We start from the raw sequence: 13,910 nt of genomic DNA on the forward strand, positions 1-13,910 counted from the left end.
ACATAATCAATCTACAATAAATTTGGCATTTATTTTTGATGTGCACTATATTGGACATATTATATACATTAGTTAACATATTCTTCACTAGAATCATTCAAAGTTATTATTTTCCCCATTTTGTAGATGTTATTCAAGGTGGGATACCCAGGATACAAAACCAGACATTTCTGATTCCAGAATCTATGAACTTTTCACAATATTGCATTATCTTCTGTCCTATTGTGACATATAGAATCCTAATATTCATATCATGTTTCATCAGTTACCATGGGGAAGACTCCTATGACAGAACTCCAAACTTCTCTTGCAACTCAACATTTAAAATGTTTGAGGAACTAGCTGCACAAGATTCATCATCCCCTCTCTAGTCCCAATAAGAGCTGCTTCTGTTTTAAGCTGGTAAAATGCTCTCATTCAATACTGGATTTTCTTGGCTGTTGTTTGAGAGCCTATAGACTGAATAACTTATAAAGTCTAACAGTAATTTCAATAATAGTAAGGAGTGAATCTAAATATACATCATTCAGTTTACTTATGCTATGATCATTTGATAGCACATTGATATTTCTTTAAAGTATTCTTTAAAAACTACTAATGATATAAGAAATTTTCAGCAAATAACTCTAAGAGAATGAAATGAGGTATAAAATTGTTTCCAATGAGTAACATATGTAAATGCATAAAATATTAGAATAGCATAGCAGAATATTAGAAGAATTCATATGTGGGAAGCAGGGTTGTGGGTAATTTTTTCTTCTTATTTTTTTGATATTTTGAATATTTTACTATGGGCACACACCCATTTTAAAAATAAAAATATGTTGGTCTATCATCAGTAAGAAAAAAAAATAGTGAGGAATCTGACATATCTTTCAGTGAATAATTGAGTTGCATAATTGAAATGATAAATGTCTCTAATTAGTTTCATCAGAGATATTCAGATTTGGATATAAAACTTTTCTGAAACTATGTCTGTTTTATAGAAAAACCACAGGTTACTAACACTTTCCTTGAGAGTTTGGTATTATAAAATATTGGTTTATATATATTCATGGTTTTCATGCTAGAAATAGAGTAGAAGGTACCTGGTATAACATATGTCCTTAACAAATATTTGTTGAATGAATGAATAGGTAGGAGATAATTCCTCAGCTTGTAATACATGAAAAGATCAGTCATCTTTTGTTAACTTTCTTTTACCATTGCAGTCTTGGATTCTTTTTTTCTTTTAATTAACCAGCAAGTATATTTATGAGCATGTCTTATAAGTATTTTAATCATAATTTTCTTTTGGAGGATTAGTAGAAATATGCTTAAAACAGATATATAAATTCAAACAGTACTAAAACTATTTAATACATGTGTCTTAATGAGCATGTAACTTCTTTTTGTCAATATGGAAAAGAGAGCATCAAATATTAAACTTGAATACAATTGCCTGAAAGTCTTAAAAACATTAGAAGCTTCCTGCAATAGCACAAATCTTCCTGGGAGATCATTTGTAATAGAGTTTGGCAACCACACAGATATTACATAGTAAATACCATTTATATTCTTGCCTTCAGTGGCCTTGTTGGCAAAAAATTTGCAACTCTGGAAGTACCATATTCATAAAGTAGACCTCAGTGGGAATGGAAAGTGATGGACATTCTTAAATCCAGAAAAAGAGCAATGACTAGATCCAACCAATTGAGAAACCACTTGTCCTTACCTGAAGATGTATTTTTATACTCTTAGGGCTCTCTGGCATTTCCCAGTCTCTATTTACCACTATCTCGTGACCAATTTAGGACTACTTTTTCAATAGATACAAATAAATCAATCTATGTCATTTCAAGAAAAAATAAAGAATATATCAAAGCATCTTAAATTTACTATTCAATTGCTTATTTATTGGGTTGACCGAAAGTTCATTTGGGTTTTCCCATGAGAACTTTTATGGAAAAGTCAAATGAGCATTTTGGCCAACCCAATATTCTTCCTGTGTTTTAAGATTATGGAGAATTTGAGAGTGCTTTTAGGTAACACGTAATACCTAACAAGAAAAATACACACTGAAAATCAGGATCAGATAAAATGAAAGTGAAATGAGCACACACATACGCATACTCAACATAATTGTCTACACAATTATGGGGGACACAAATTTGGCTTTCAGCTTCCTGAAAAAGATAGCACACCCAAAATTTAGTTGAATAGTATTTATTGTCCAAAAGAAGAAAACTTACAGTTTCTAAGGGCAAGCAACACTTTATAGAACTCAGTTTTGAAAGAAATTACTCAGAGGACTGCATGTAGGGAACACTTAAAGATATGACACACAATGGCTTCAATAATATCTCCACTGCAAATACAATTATAGATGTCATAAGGTTGCTTCTTATTGTGTCTTTCCAAAAAGATCAGTTTCATGATACCAAAAAGCAACCTGGGGAGATCAGTATGCAGTGAATCAAAATAGAGGCCAAGGATATCACTTTCTTAGACTGTGGTTCAAACACTGAATAAAAACTACACTTAAAAAATCAAAATGGGTGAATTACTTCACTTGAGATCACTCGTCTATTAATAGATGTAGGTATAAAGTGATATGGCTTGAAGGACATTCCAGCCAAATACTGTAAGATCAACCAAATAGGGAAGTGGCCAAGATGGCAGAGTAGGAAGACCCTGGGCTCATATCCTCCCATGGGCACATCAAACTTACAACTATTTACAGAGCAACTATTGGTGGGAAAAACTGGAAGACCAGCAGAAAAGATCTTCTACAATTAAAGAAATAAAGAAGTAACCATGACAGAGGCAGAGATATGGTATTGCCCTATACCTCCAGGTGGGTAACTTATAAATGAGAGGATAATTACAGTTTTCTCATTGAGCAAATAGTCTGAGTTCCATATCAGGGTCCCCACCTTGGGGATCCTGCAATAGGAAAGTGAACTTCCAGAACGTTTGGCTTTGAAGGCCAGTAACACTTTCAGAAGAGCCAGAGGACTGAGGCAAATGGATACACAACTCTTGAAGGGTGCACACAAAACCTCACAGGCTTCAGAACCCAGTGCAGAAGCAGTAATTTGAAGAGAGCCTGGGTCAGACCTACTTGCTAATCTTGGAGAGCCTCCTGGAGAGGCAGGAGGCAATCTGGGGACATGGACACTGGCAGCAGAAGTGCTGGGATGCATAGGCAGTCTCCTACCAAAGGCCACTTCTCCAAGGCCAGGAAATGTAAGCTACCTACCAGATGCATAGACATAAAAACAGCAAACTAGCAAAGTGAAGTAATGGAGGATTATGTCCCAAATGAAAGAACAGGATAAAATCTCAGAGCTCAGTGAAGTTGAACCAGGCAATCTACTTCATGGAGAGTATAAGATAATGATTGTAAAGATGTTCCAAGCACTCAGGAGAAGACTGGATGCACAGGGTGAGAAATTAGGAGTTTTTAACAAAGGATTAAGAAACATAAAGAAGAACAAAACAGAGATGAAGAATACAATAACTGAGATGAAAAATACATTAGAAGGAATCCATAGTAAATTAGCTAATAGAGGAATGGATCAGCACACTGGAAAACAGAGTAGTAGAAATCACTGAAGCTGAACAAGACAAGAAAGAAATGAGGATAGTTTAAGAGACAACATCAAGCATAGCATTTACATTATAGTGCATACCAGAATTAAAAGAGAGAGAGAAAAAGGATGAGAACTTTTTTTGAAGACGTAATAGCTGAAAACTTGTCTAACCTGAGAAAGGAAAAAAACATCCAGGTCTAGGAAGCAGAGAGAGTCCCAAGCAAGATCAACTGAAAAAGGACCATACAAAGACAAAGTGTATTTAAAAATGGCAAAAATTAAAGACAAAGAGAGAATAGTTAAAGCAGCAAGGGAAAAGAAAAAAGTGATGTGCATGGGAACTTGCAGAAGGCTCTTGGCTGACTATTCAGCAGAAACTTTTCAGGCCAGAAGGGAGTGGCAAGGTATATTTAAAGTGGTGAAAGAGAAAAAACTATAACTAAGAATACTCAACCAGGAAAGGTGTTCATCCAGATTTGATAGAGAAATCAAAAGCTTTACACATGAACAAAAGCTAAGAGTTCAGCATCACCAAACCAGCTTTACAGGAAAAGCTAAGGAGACTTCAAGCAGAAGAGGAAAGGCCCATAGCTAGAACATGACAATTATGAAAGGAAAATCTCATTTTTAAAGGTAAATATATAATAAAGATAATAAATCAACCATGCATAAAGCTTTCAGGAAAGTTAAAAGATAAAAGCAGTAAAATTGCCTATATCCAAAGAAGTGGTTAAAGGATATACAAGACAAAAAGCTGTAAAATACAATGTCAAAAACAGTAAACGTTGGTGGGAGGTAGAAAAAATACAAGGTTGTTAAAATATGTTTGTACTTGAGAGATCAGCAATGTAAAACAATCATATATATATATACATATATATATGTATCTACATATATATATAGCCATCTACAGTGGCTAATTCCCACTGTATATATACAGTGGAATATAGTCAATAATTTGACTATATAGTCAATAATTATGACTATATATATATAGTCAATAATTATGTAGTATGGTGAGATATTGGGCTTCCCAGGTGGCACTAGTGGTAAAGAGCCCACCTGCCAATGCAAGAGACGTAAGGGACGTGGGTTTGGTCTCTGGGTTGGGAAGGTCCCCTGGAGAAGGAAAGTGTTAACCCACTCCAGTGTTCTTGCCTGGAGAATCCCATGGACAGAGGAGTTTGGTGGGCTACAGTCCATGGGGTCACAAAGAGTCAGACACAACTGAAGCAACAAAGCATGCACACACGGTGACATATTGTAACTAGACTTCTCATGGCGATCATTTTAAACCATATATAAATACCAAATCACTATGTTGTGTAACAGAAATTAACACACTGTTGTGGGTCAATTATACTTCAAAAGTAAACTCATAGAAAAGAAGATTAGATTTGTGGTTTACCAGAAGTGTGGGGTGAGGGAAGGAGGAATTGGCTAAAGGTAGGAGAAGGCAATGGCACCCCACTCCAGTACTCTTGCCTGGAAAATCCCATGGATGGAGGAGCCTGGTGGGCTGCAGTTCATGAGGTCGCTAAGAGTCAGATACGACTGAGCGTCTTCACTTTCACTTTTCACTTTCATGAATTGGAGAAGGAAATGGCAACCCACCCCAGTGTTCTTGCCTGGAGAATCCCAGGGATGGGGGAGCCTGGTGGGCTGCCGTCTATGGGGTCGCACAGAGTTGGACATGGCTGAAGCGACTTAGCAGCAGCAGCAGCTAAAAGGTACAAACTTTCAGTTATAAGATAAATAAATACGTGAGATGCCATGTAAAACATAATAAATATAGTTAACACTGCTGTAAGTTATATATTAGAGAAGGAAATGGCAACCCACTCCAATATTCTTGCCTGGGAAGTCACATGGACAGAGGGGCCTGGTGGGCTGCAATCTATGGAGTTGCAAAGAGTTGGACATGACTTAGTAACTAAACAGTAACAAAGTTATATATGAAAGTTGTTGGGAATAGATTCCAAGAGTTCTTATCAAAAGAAAATCATTTTTTCTATTTCTTTAACTTTGTATCTATATGAGATGATGGGCTGGAAGAAACACAAGCTGGAATCAAGATCGCTGGGAGAAATATCAATAACCTCAGATATGCAGATGACACCACCCTTATGGCAGAAAGTGAAGAGGAGCTAAAAAGCCTCTTGAGGAAAGTGAAAGAGGAGAGTGAAAAAGTTGGCCTAAAATTCAACATTCAGAAAACGAAGATCATGGCATCCGGTCCCATCACTTCATGGGAAATAAATGGGGAAACAGTTGAAACAATGTCAGACTTTATTTTTTGGGGCTCCAAAATCACTGCAGATGGTGATTGCAGCCATGAAACTAAAAGACGCTTACTCCTTGGAAGAAAAGTTATGACCAACTTAGATAGCATATTCAAAAGCAGAGACATTGCTTTGCCGACTAAGGTCTGTCTAGTCAAGGCTATGGTTTTACCAGCGGTCATGCATGGATGTGAGAGTTGGACTGTAAAGAAGGCTGAGCGCTGAAGAATTGATGCTTTTGAACTGTGGCATTGGAGAAGACTCTTGAGAGTCCCTTGGACTGCAAGGAGATCCAACCAGTCCATTCTGAAGGAGATCAACCCTGGGATTTCTTTGTAAGGAATGATGCTAAAAGCTGAAGCTCCAGTACTTTGGCCACCTCATGCGAAGAACTGACTCATTGGAAAAGACTGATGCTAGGAGGGATTGGGGGCAGAAGGAGAAGGGGACGACAGAGGATGAGATGGCTGGATGGCATCACTGACTCGAGGGACGTGAGTCTGAGTGAACTCCGGGAGTTGGTGATGGACAGGGAGGCCTGGCATGCTGCGATTCATGGGGTCACAAAGAGTCAGGCATGACTGAGTGACTGAACTGAGTTGATGGATGCTCACTAAACTTATTGCATTAATCATTTCATGCCATAGGTAAGTCAAATCACTATACTGTAGACCTTAACTTTATATAGTGCTGTATGTCAATTATATCTCAAGCAAACTGGAAAAAAAAACACCGTCAAGGACTGGGACCAATTAACCCAAAAGCCTACCAGCACCAAATTCAAATTTTTACACAACTAGTTGTTTTAAGCATAAACCAAATGAGCACATTCTTAGCCATTTAGAGCTGACTGCCTGCTTTGCACACTTCACCAAACAGCACCCAACATCTGCTAGTCACAGATAAGATAAGCCCTGTGGTTATATAGGCTCTAAGCCACTGATGCCCTTCAGAGTTTTCTTCCCCCAGAGACTTCTTATTGGACTGCTGAGAAACATCACATAAACATGTGAGTCCCCTCTTTCCTGGAAATTGCCTTGCCTTCTCTCCTTGTGGATGTGTCCCCTGCCACAAACTATCTCTGTATTGTCTGGTCCTGATTCTGTGAGGGGGCTATTTCAAGATGGGTGGATGGTTACAGGAACAGGGGTGTGTGTTTGTGTGTGTATTTCCTAGCTCTGTCTGCTAAAAAAGCATACAGGCAATGATTTCCCAAGATCAATAGGCACTCCTGACACCCAGATCTTGGTCTCCACCTACCATTCTCAAGTAAAAGGAACTGGGGCTCCTTGGACAAATGGCTAGAGCCAGGGTGATCATAGGGAAAGAACAAGTGGTGTCAGAAAGTAAGGAAGTGCTCAATAAACATGGGGTCATTAAAATAAGATGCACAAGTCAACTTGAAACACTGGCCAAATCTGGGATAATCTGAGAAAAAAATAATAAATGGTAATGTTTCAGGTCAGGCAGCTATAACAAAATACGATAGACTAAGTGGCTTAAACAACAGAAATTTCTCACAGTTCTTAAGTTCAAAATCAAGGTGCCAGAAAAGTTTCTTTTGGCTTGCAAGCAGCTGCCAATCTCTCTGTGTGCTCATGTGACTTCTTTTTTGCGTGTCCATGGAGAAAGACAGCTAGCTTTTTTTTTTTTACAGTTGAAATTGTTTGCATATCTTTATATACCTTTAAACAATGATTCTTGTTTTTTCTTTCTAATTTCTATATATAAATCTGCTCTTCATGGAAGTAATCTAAAACCATTATTTCTTTTAAATGTATTGAACTTAAATTTTCTCATTTGTATGCAAATATTATATTTTTTTTACTTTTTAATAAAAAATAATTTTCATTGGTTAATTATGCCTCTTAGGAAAAAAAATCTTAGAACTGAAATGGGACAATAATTTAAAGCTAAAATAAAATTATAAATTGCAAGTGGTATTTAAAGTTAAACTGTTTGTCTGCAAGACCTTTTATTAACACCCAAGGCCAGTAAAAAAAATCCCATGTGATAAAATTATGAGTCAAATTTTTCTACTTATAGCATGTGGCTATTCTTACATATGAGATCAATAATACTACTCATACACATTCTGCGACTTAAATTGAACAAAAACAGGAATCAAGTTATTTGATTTAAAAAAAAGCTGGCTAATATGTACTCAATGTTTGCTGCTGTTGTTTAGTCGCTAAGTCATGTCTGACCCTTTGGCAACCCCACAGACTGCAGCCCTCCAGGTTCCTCTGTCCATTGGATTTCCCAGACAAGAACACTGGAGTGGGTTGCCATTTCCTTCTCAAGGACAACAATTTTTCTGGTGTCCCTTCTTATAATGGCAATAATCCCATCACGAAGTCCCCTCTTCCATGACTTTGTGCTCAGTTGTGTCCAACTCTCTGGATGCCTGCCAGGCTCCCTTATCCATGGGATTCTCCAGGCAAGAATACTGTAGTAGGTTGCCATTTCTTTCTCCAGAGGATCTTTCCTACCCAGGGATTGATCCCATGTCTCTGGCATTGGCAGGCAGGTACTTTACCACTGAGCCACCAGAGAAGCCCCCTTCATGACCTCATCTAACCTTAATTACCTCCCAAAGGCTCCTATTTTCAAATACCATGGAGGGTGAAGGGCTCACCCTATCATCTGGAGTTGGGGTATGCCAACATTCGTAACAGAATATGATGACTCAGTACACATAGAGTAAAATAGGAAACCAGGAATGCATGGTGATGTGGATAACTGAATAAATGAACAAATGGAGAAGGAATAAAAACTCTTTAGAGTAGAATTCTAATGAATAAATGTAAAAAACTATGGGAATAAATGATCATCATTTGGCAAATGTCACAGTAATAATCAAGTTTTAGTCAAGAACAATGAATGTTAAACTGAGTGGGTTGAAGTATAATAAAAAACAGGATAATTTCATAAGATTAATTAGCCTCATATTATATTGATTACAAAAAGGAAAACAGTAACTTTTTGGTGGTGAGACCTGGCAAATCCTACTTTAACCAAAAGATCAAAGTCATCCTCAACAGCAATGGGGCAAATCAGCATTATATGCCCTCCAATGTGACACGTTGAGAGTAAGCAATTTTACTTTTGTGATATTCTTGAAAAAATGTAGAACTTGAGTATAACCAGAGGAAACCTCAGACAAACCTAAACAGAGACTCTTTAAAAGTCTGAAGTTCATGAAAGACAAAGAAAAACTGAGGAACTCTGATGATTAAAGGAGACTAAGGGAACCTGACAAGTTCATGCAATCTGTGATCCTAGGTTCAGCCTCAGTTAAAGGTTGTGCCTATGTATTATACCTCTAGTCCCAAATAACAAAAAACATGGAAGCAAGCACTAAATAAAATGGTTATCAGTAAATACCTATTTATTGATTGCTTACCAAGAAATCTAGGTGGGTAGGGCCCTCTGTTTCATCAGCCTTCCTCTCTCTGAGTAGAAATGTGTGTTCTGAACCACCCATATAGTGAAAGTATGCACTTATATACGTCAGAGGAGCTCTATCCTTCACCATAGAATTTATGATATATAGGCTAAAAAAATTGAGTGGTTGCCTGGAGATATGACCTGTGACCTTATAAGAAGATGGCCATGGGGGAAATACAGAGACACAGGGAGAATATCATATGAGGATGGAGGATTAGAGTGATGCATCAAAAGCCAAGGAATGGTAGAAATGCTGGAAAACTACTGGAAGCTTGGAAGAGGCAAAGAAGGATTCTCATATCAGTTTCAGAAGGAGCATGGCTCTGCAACACCTTGAGTTAAGACTTACAGCCTCCTACAGATCACAGGTCGTATTGGAGTAGGCCCCACCTTGCTCCAGGATGACCTCATTTAACTAATGATACACGTATGCAGCGACCCTATTTCTAAATATAACCACATTCTGAGGGACTGGAGATACGGACTTCACCATATCTTTTGGGGAATGCACTGCAACCCTTAAAAGCCCTGAATGTTTTTAAGGGTCAGTTAATGTTTATACTTTCTTAATATTTCTGCTGTTTTAAATCATCTAGTTTGTGACTGTGTTATGGCAGCTCTAGGAAGCTAACACAAGGACCTATGTACCAAGTCTCATCCTAGTGGCTCTGGATCAAAGTGAAATAAGATGTGGTCCCATCTTCAGGGATATGCTAAATAAGATTTCAGAAAGAGAGAGAGAGACAGAGAGTGAGAGATGCGGGGAGGGAGATGAAGAGAAGGAGGCAGGAGAGATATTAGTTAAGAGATCTGTATTATTAGGAGAGAATTTCTCTGATGGGTCAGTGGTAAAGGCCCCACCTGCTAATACAGGAGATGCGAGTTCAATCCCTGGGTCAGAAAGATCCCCTGGAGAAGGAAATGGCAACACACTTCAGTATTCTTGCCTGGAGAATTCCATGGATAGGGGAACTTGGTGGGCTGTAGTCCATAGAGTCGCAAAGACACACATTTCAGATGTTGGAATAAAAATAATATACCTACAATGAAATTTGAGAGACAGCAAGTCTCTATGGGCTAATTTATAAAGTTACTAAAAACTCTAGCAGAAGTTTTTAAAAGGAATCCAACAACTTATTCTGGATATATAGTAGAATAGAGATCCATAAATAGCTAAATCAGTTTTGAAAAAGAAGAGAAAAATGCTACTCTCGACCAAAGAATGGTAAGATATACCATAAAGCTTCCCTAATAGCTCATAGCTCAGTTGGTAAATCTTCTCTGACAGCTCAGTTGGTAAAGAATCTGCCTGCAATGCAGGAGACCCCAGTTCGATTCCTGAGTCAGGAAGATCCTCTGGAGAAGGGGTAGGCTACCCACTCTAGTAATCTTGGGCTTCCCTTGTGGCTCAGCTGGTAAAGAATCTGCCAGCAATGCAGGAGACCTGGGTTTGATCCCTGGGTTGGGAAGATCCCTGGAGAAAGGAACAGCTACCCACTCCAGTATTCTGGCCTGGAGAATTTCATGGACTGTGAAGTCCATAGGGTTGCAAAGAGTCAGACACGACTGAGTGACTTTCACTTTCATACCAAAAAGCCATGATAATAAAGCAGTGTGGACCTGGTGCAGCCTTAGGTAAATAAGCCAATAGATTAGAAGAAAGAGCTCAGTGAAAAACCTGTATGTTTAGGGGAACTTGGTACGTGAGGGAAATACTACTTGAATCCATGAGGCAAAATGGGTGGACTGCAATGTATGTTATTGAGGAAACTGACAGACTCTACAGGGGAAAAGAGAATTGGAAAACTTACACAATGTACAAAGATGGGTATCAATGGATTAAAGAACTAAGCATGAAAGACAAACTACAGCAAATAGGAGAAAATATAGAAATATATTTGTGATTTTTGAGTAGAAAGGACTGCTGAAACTTCCAAAATGCAAAGTTCAAGGGAAAAAATTTTCAACTGCCTATTTTAAAAATAAGAATTTCAAATAATGATATATAGAAAATTATCAGATTATTTACAGATTAGGAAGAGTTAACTGTGAACTTCCAGATGTTCAAGCTGGTTTTTAAAAAGGCAGAGGAACCAGAGATCAAATTGCCAACATACGCTGGATGATTGAAAAAGCAAGAGAGTTCCAGAAAAATACCTATTTCTACTTTACTGAGTATGCCAAAGTCTTTGTGTGGATCACAATAAACTGTGGAAAATTCTGAAAGAGATGGGAATACCAGACCACCTGACCTGCCTCTTGAGAAACCTGTATGCAGGTCAGGAAGCAACAGTGAGAACTGGACATGGCACAACAGACTGGTTCCAAATAGGAAAAGGAGTACGTCAAGGCTGTATATTGTCCTCCTGCTTATTTAACTTATATGCAGAGTACATCATGAGAAATTCTGGGCTGGATGAAGCACAAGCTGGAATCAAGATTGCTGGGAGAAATATCAATAACCTCAGATATGCAGATGACACCACCCTTATGGCAGAAAGTGAAGAAGAACTAAAGAGCCTCTTGATGAAAGTGAAAGAGGAAAATGAAAAAGTTGGCTTAAAGCTCAACATTCAGAAAACTAAGATTATGGCATCTAGTCCCATCACTTCATGCAAATAGATGGAGAAACAGTGGAAATAGTGGCTGACCTTATTTTGGGGGGCTCCAAAATCACTGCAGATGGTGACTGCAGTCATGAAATTAAAAGACGCTTGTTCCTTGGAAGGAAAGTTATGACCAACCTAGACCGTGTATTAAAAAGCAAAGACATTACTTTGCCAACAAAGGTCTGGCTAGTCAAGGCTATGGTTTTTCCAGTAGTCATGTATGGATGTGAGAGTTGGGCTATCAAGAAAGCTGAGTGCCAAAGAATTGAGGCTTTTGAACTGTGGTGTTGGAGAATACTCTTGAGAGTCCCTTGGACTGCAAGGAAATCCAACCAGTCCATCCTAAAGGAGATCAATCCTGGGTGTTCATTGGAAGGACTGATGTTGAACTGAAACTCCAATACTTTGGCCACCTGATGTGAAGAGCTGACTCATTTGAAAAGACCCTGATGCTGGGAAAGATTGAGGGCAGGAGAAGGGAATGACAGAGGATGAGATAGTTGGATGGCATCACCGACTCAGTGGACATGAGTTTGGTTAGGCTCTGGGAGTTGGTGATGGACAGGAAGGCCTGGCATGTTGCAGTTCATGGGGTCTCTAAGAGTTGGACACGACTTAGCGACTGAACTGATCTGAACTGAACTGAGGAAAAGTTATTTGCAATATGAAACCATAAGAGGTTGTTGTTGTTCAGTGGCTAAGCCATGTCCAACTCTTTGCAGTCCCAAGGACTGCAGCACCCCAAGGCTTCCATGTCCTTCACTATATCCCAGAATTTGCTCAAACTCATGACCATTAAGTCAGTGATGCCATCCAACCATCTGATCCTCTGCCATCCCCTTCTCTTCCTGCCCTCAATCTTTCCCAGCATCAGGGTATTTCCCAATGAATCAGTTTTTTTGCATCAGGTGGACAAAGTATTGGAGTTTCAGCTTCAACATCAGCCTTTCCAATGAACACTCAGGGTTGATTTCCTTTAGAATTGACTGGTTGATCTTGCTGTCCAAGGGACTCTCAAGAGTCTTCTCCAACACCACAGTTTTAAATCAATTCTTCAGCACTCAGCCTTCTTTATGGTCCAATTCTCACATCCATACATGACTACTGAAAAAAGCATAGCTTTTACTATACAGGTCTTTGTCGACAAAGTGACATCTCTTCTTTTTTAATACACTATCTAGATTTGTCATAGCTTTCCTTCCAAGGAGGAAGCATCTCTTAATTTCATGGCTTCAATCACTGTCCCACAGTGACTTTACAGCTGAAGAAAATAAAATCTGCCACCATTTCCACTTTTCCTCCATCTATTTGCCATAAGGTGATGGGATCAGATGCCATGATCTTAGTTTTTTGAAAGTTGAGTTTTCAGCCAGCTTTCTCACTCCCCTCTTTCACTCTCATCAAGAGGCTTTTTAGGTCCTCTTTAGTTCTGTAAGAGGTTAATATTTAACTATACAAAATCCCAGAAGTAAATATCTAGGATATGCAAGCAAATCCACAAGTAAAAGATAGGAAGACCATGGAAAATATTCCTCTTAAAATGGACCTTGGTTTCCTCATTTACACATTCAATAAATATTTATTGAGTGCCTATCACATGTCAACACTGCTCTAGGCACCAGGGTTACAGCACACAAATTTCCTGCCCTTATGAAATTTAAATAGTCCACAACCTTCTCTCTTACCAATAAGAGAAAGAAATTAGTTTCTACTAAATGAATTTTCCTTTAAAATTATAACTGTGTCATTTTAAAACTGGAAGAATTTTTAGGGTGCATTTCTTCTAATTCAATATATTTGTGATAATATTCCCAGGGCACAGCGGCCTGACACACATAGCTGACACTTCATCTGTGTTTAGAATGTAAAGGCCAGTAGTTAGATGGGTCCAGAATTGCTATGACTGAGTCATGGGTTTTCCATTGTGTGCCATTTGGCAATCTCTCTGAGCTTTAGTTCCTTCATCAGTAAAATAACAAATAATGAAACAGCTC

The 13,910-nt window shown here is 38.4% G+C and overlaps 1 long non-coding RNA gene across 1 annotated transcript in view; it reads right to left on the reverse strand.

The window, feature by feature from the left end:
- The window catches only part of LOC120863024, a 65,892-nt gene that overhangs the window by 49,964 nt on the left and 2,018 nt on the right, over window positions 1-13,910 (reverse strand). The gene's annotated exons all lie outside the window — the stretch shown is intronic.

The sequence above is a fragment of the Oryx dammah genome, unplaced genomic scaffold (assembly GCF_014754425.2).
Source record: "Oryx dammah isolate SB20612 unplaced genomic scaffold, SCBI_Odam_1.1 HiC_scaffold_4, whole genome shotgun sequence".
NCBI lineage: Eukaryota > Metazoa > Chordata > Mammalia > Artiodactyla > Bovidae > Oryx > Oryx dammah.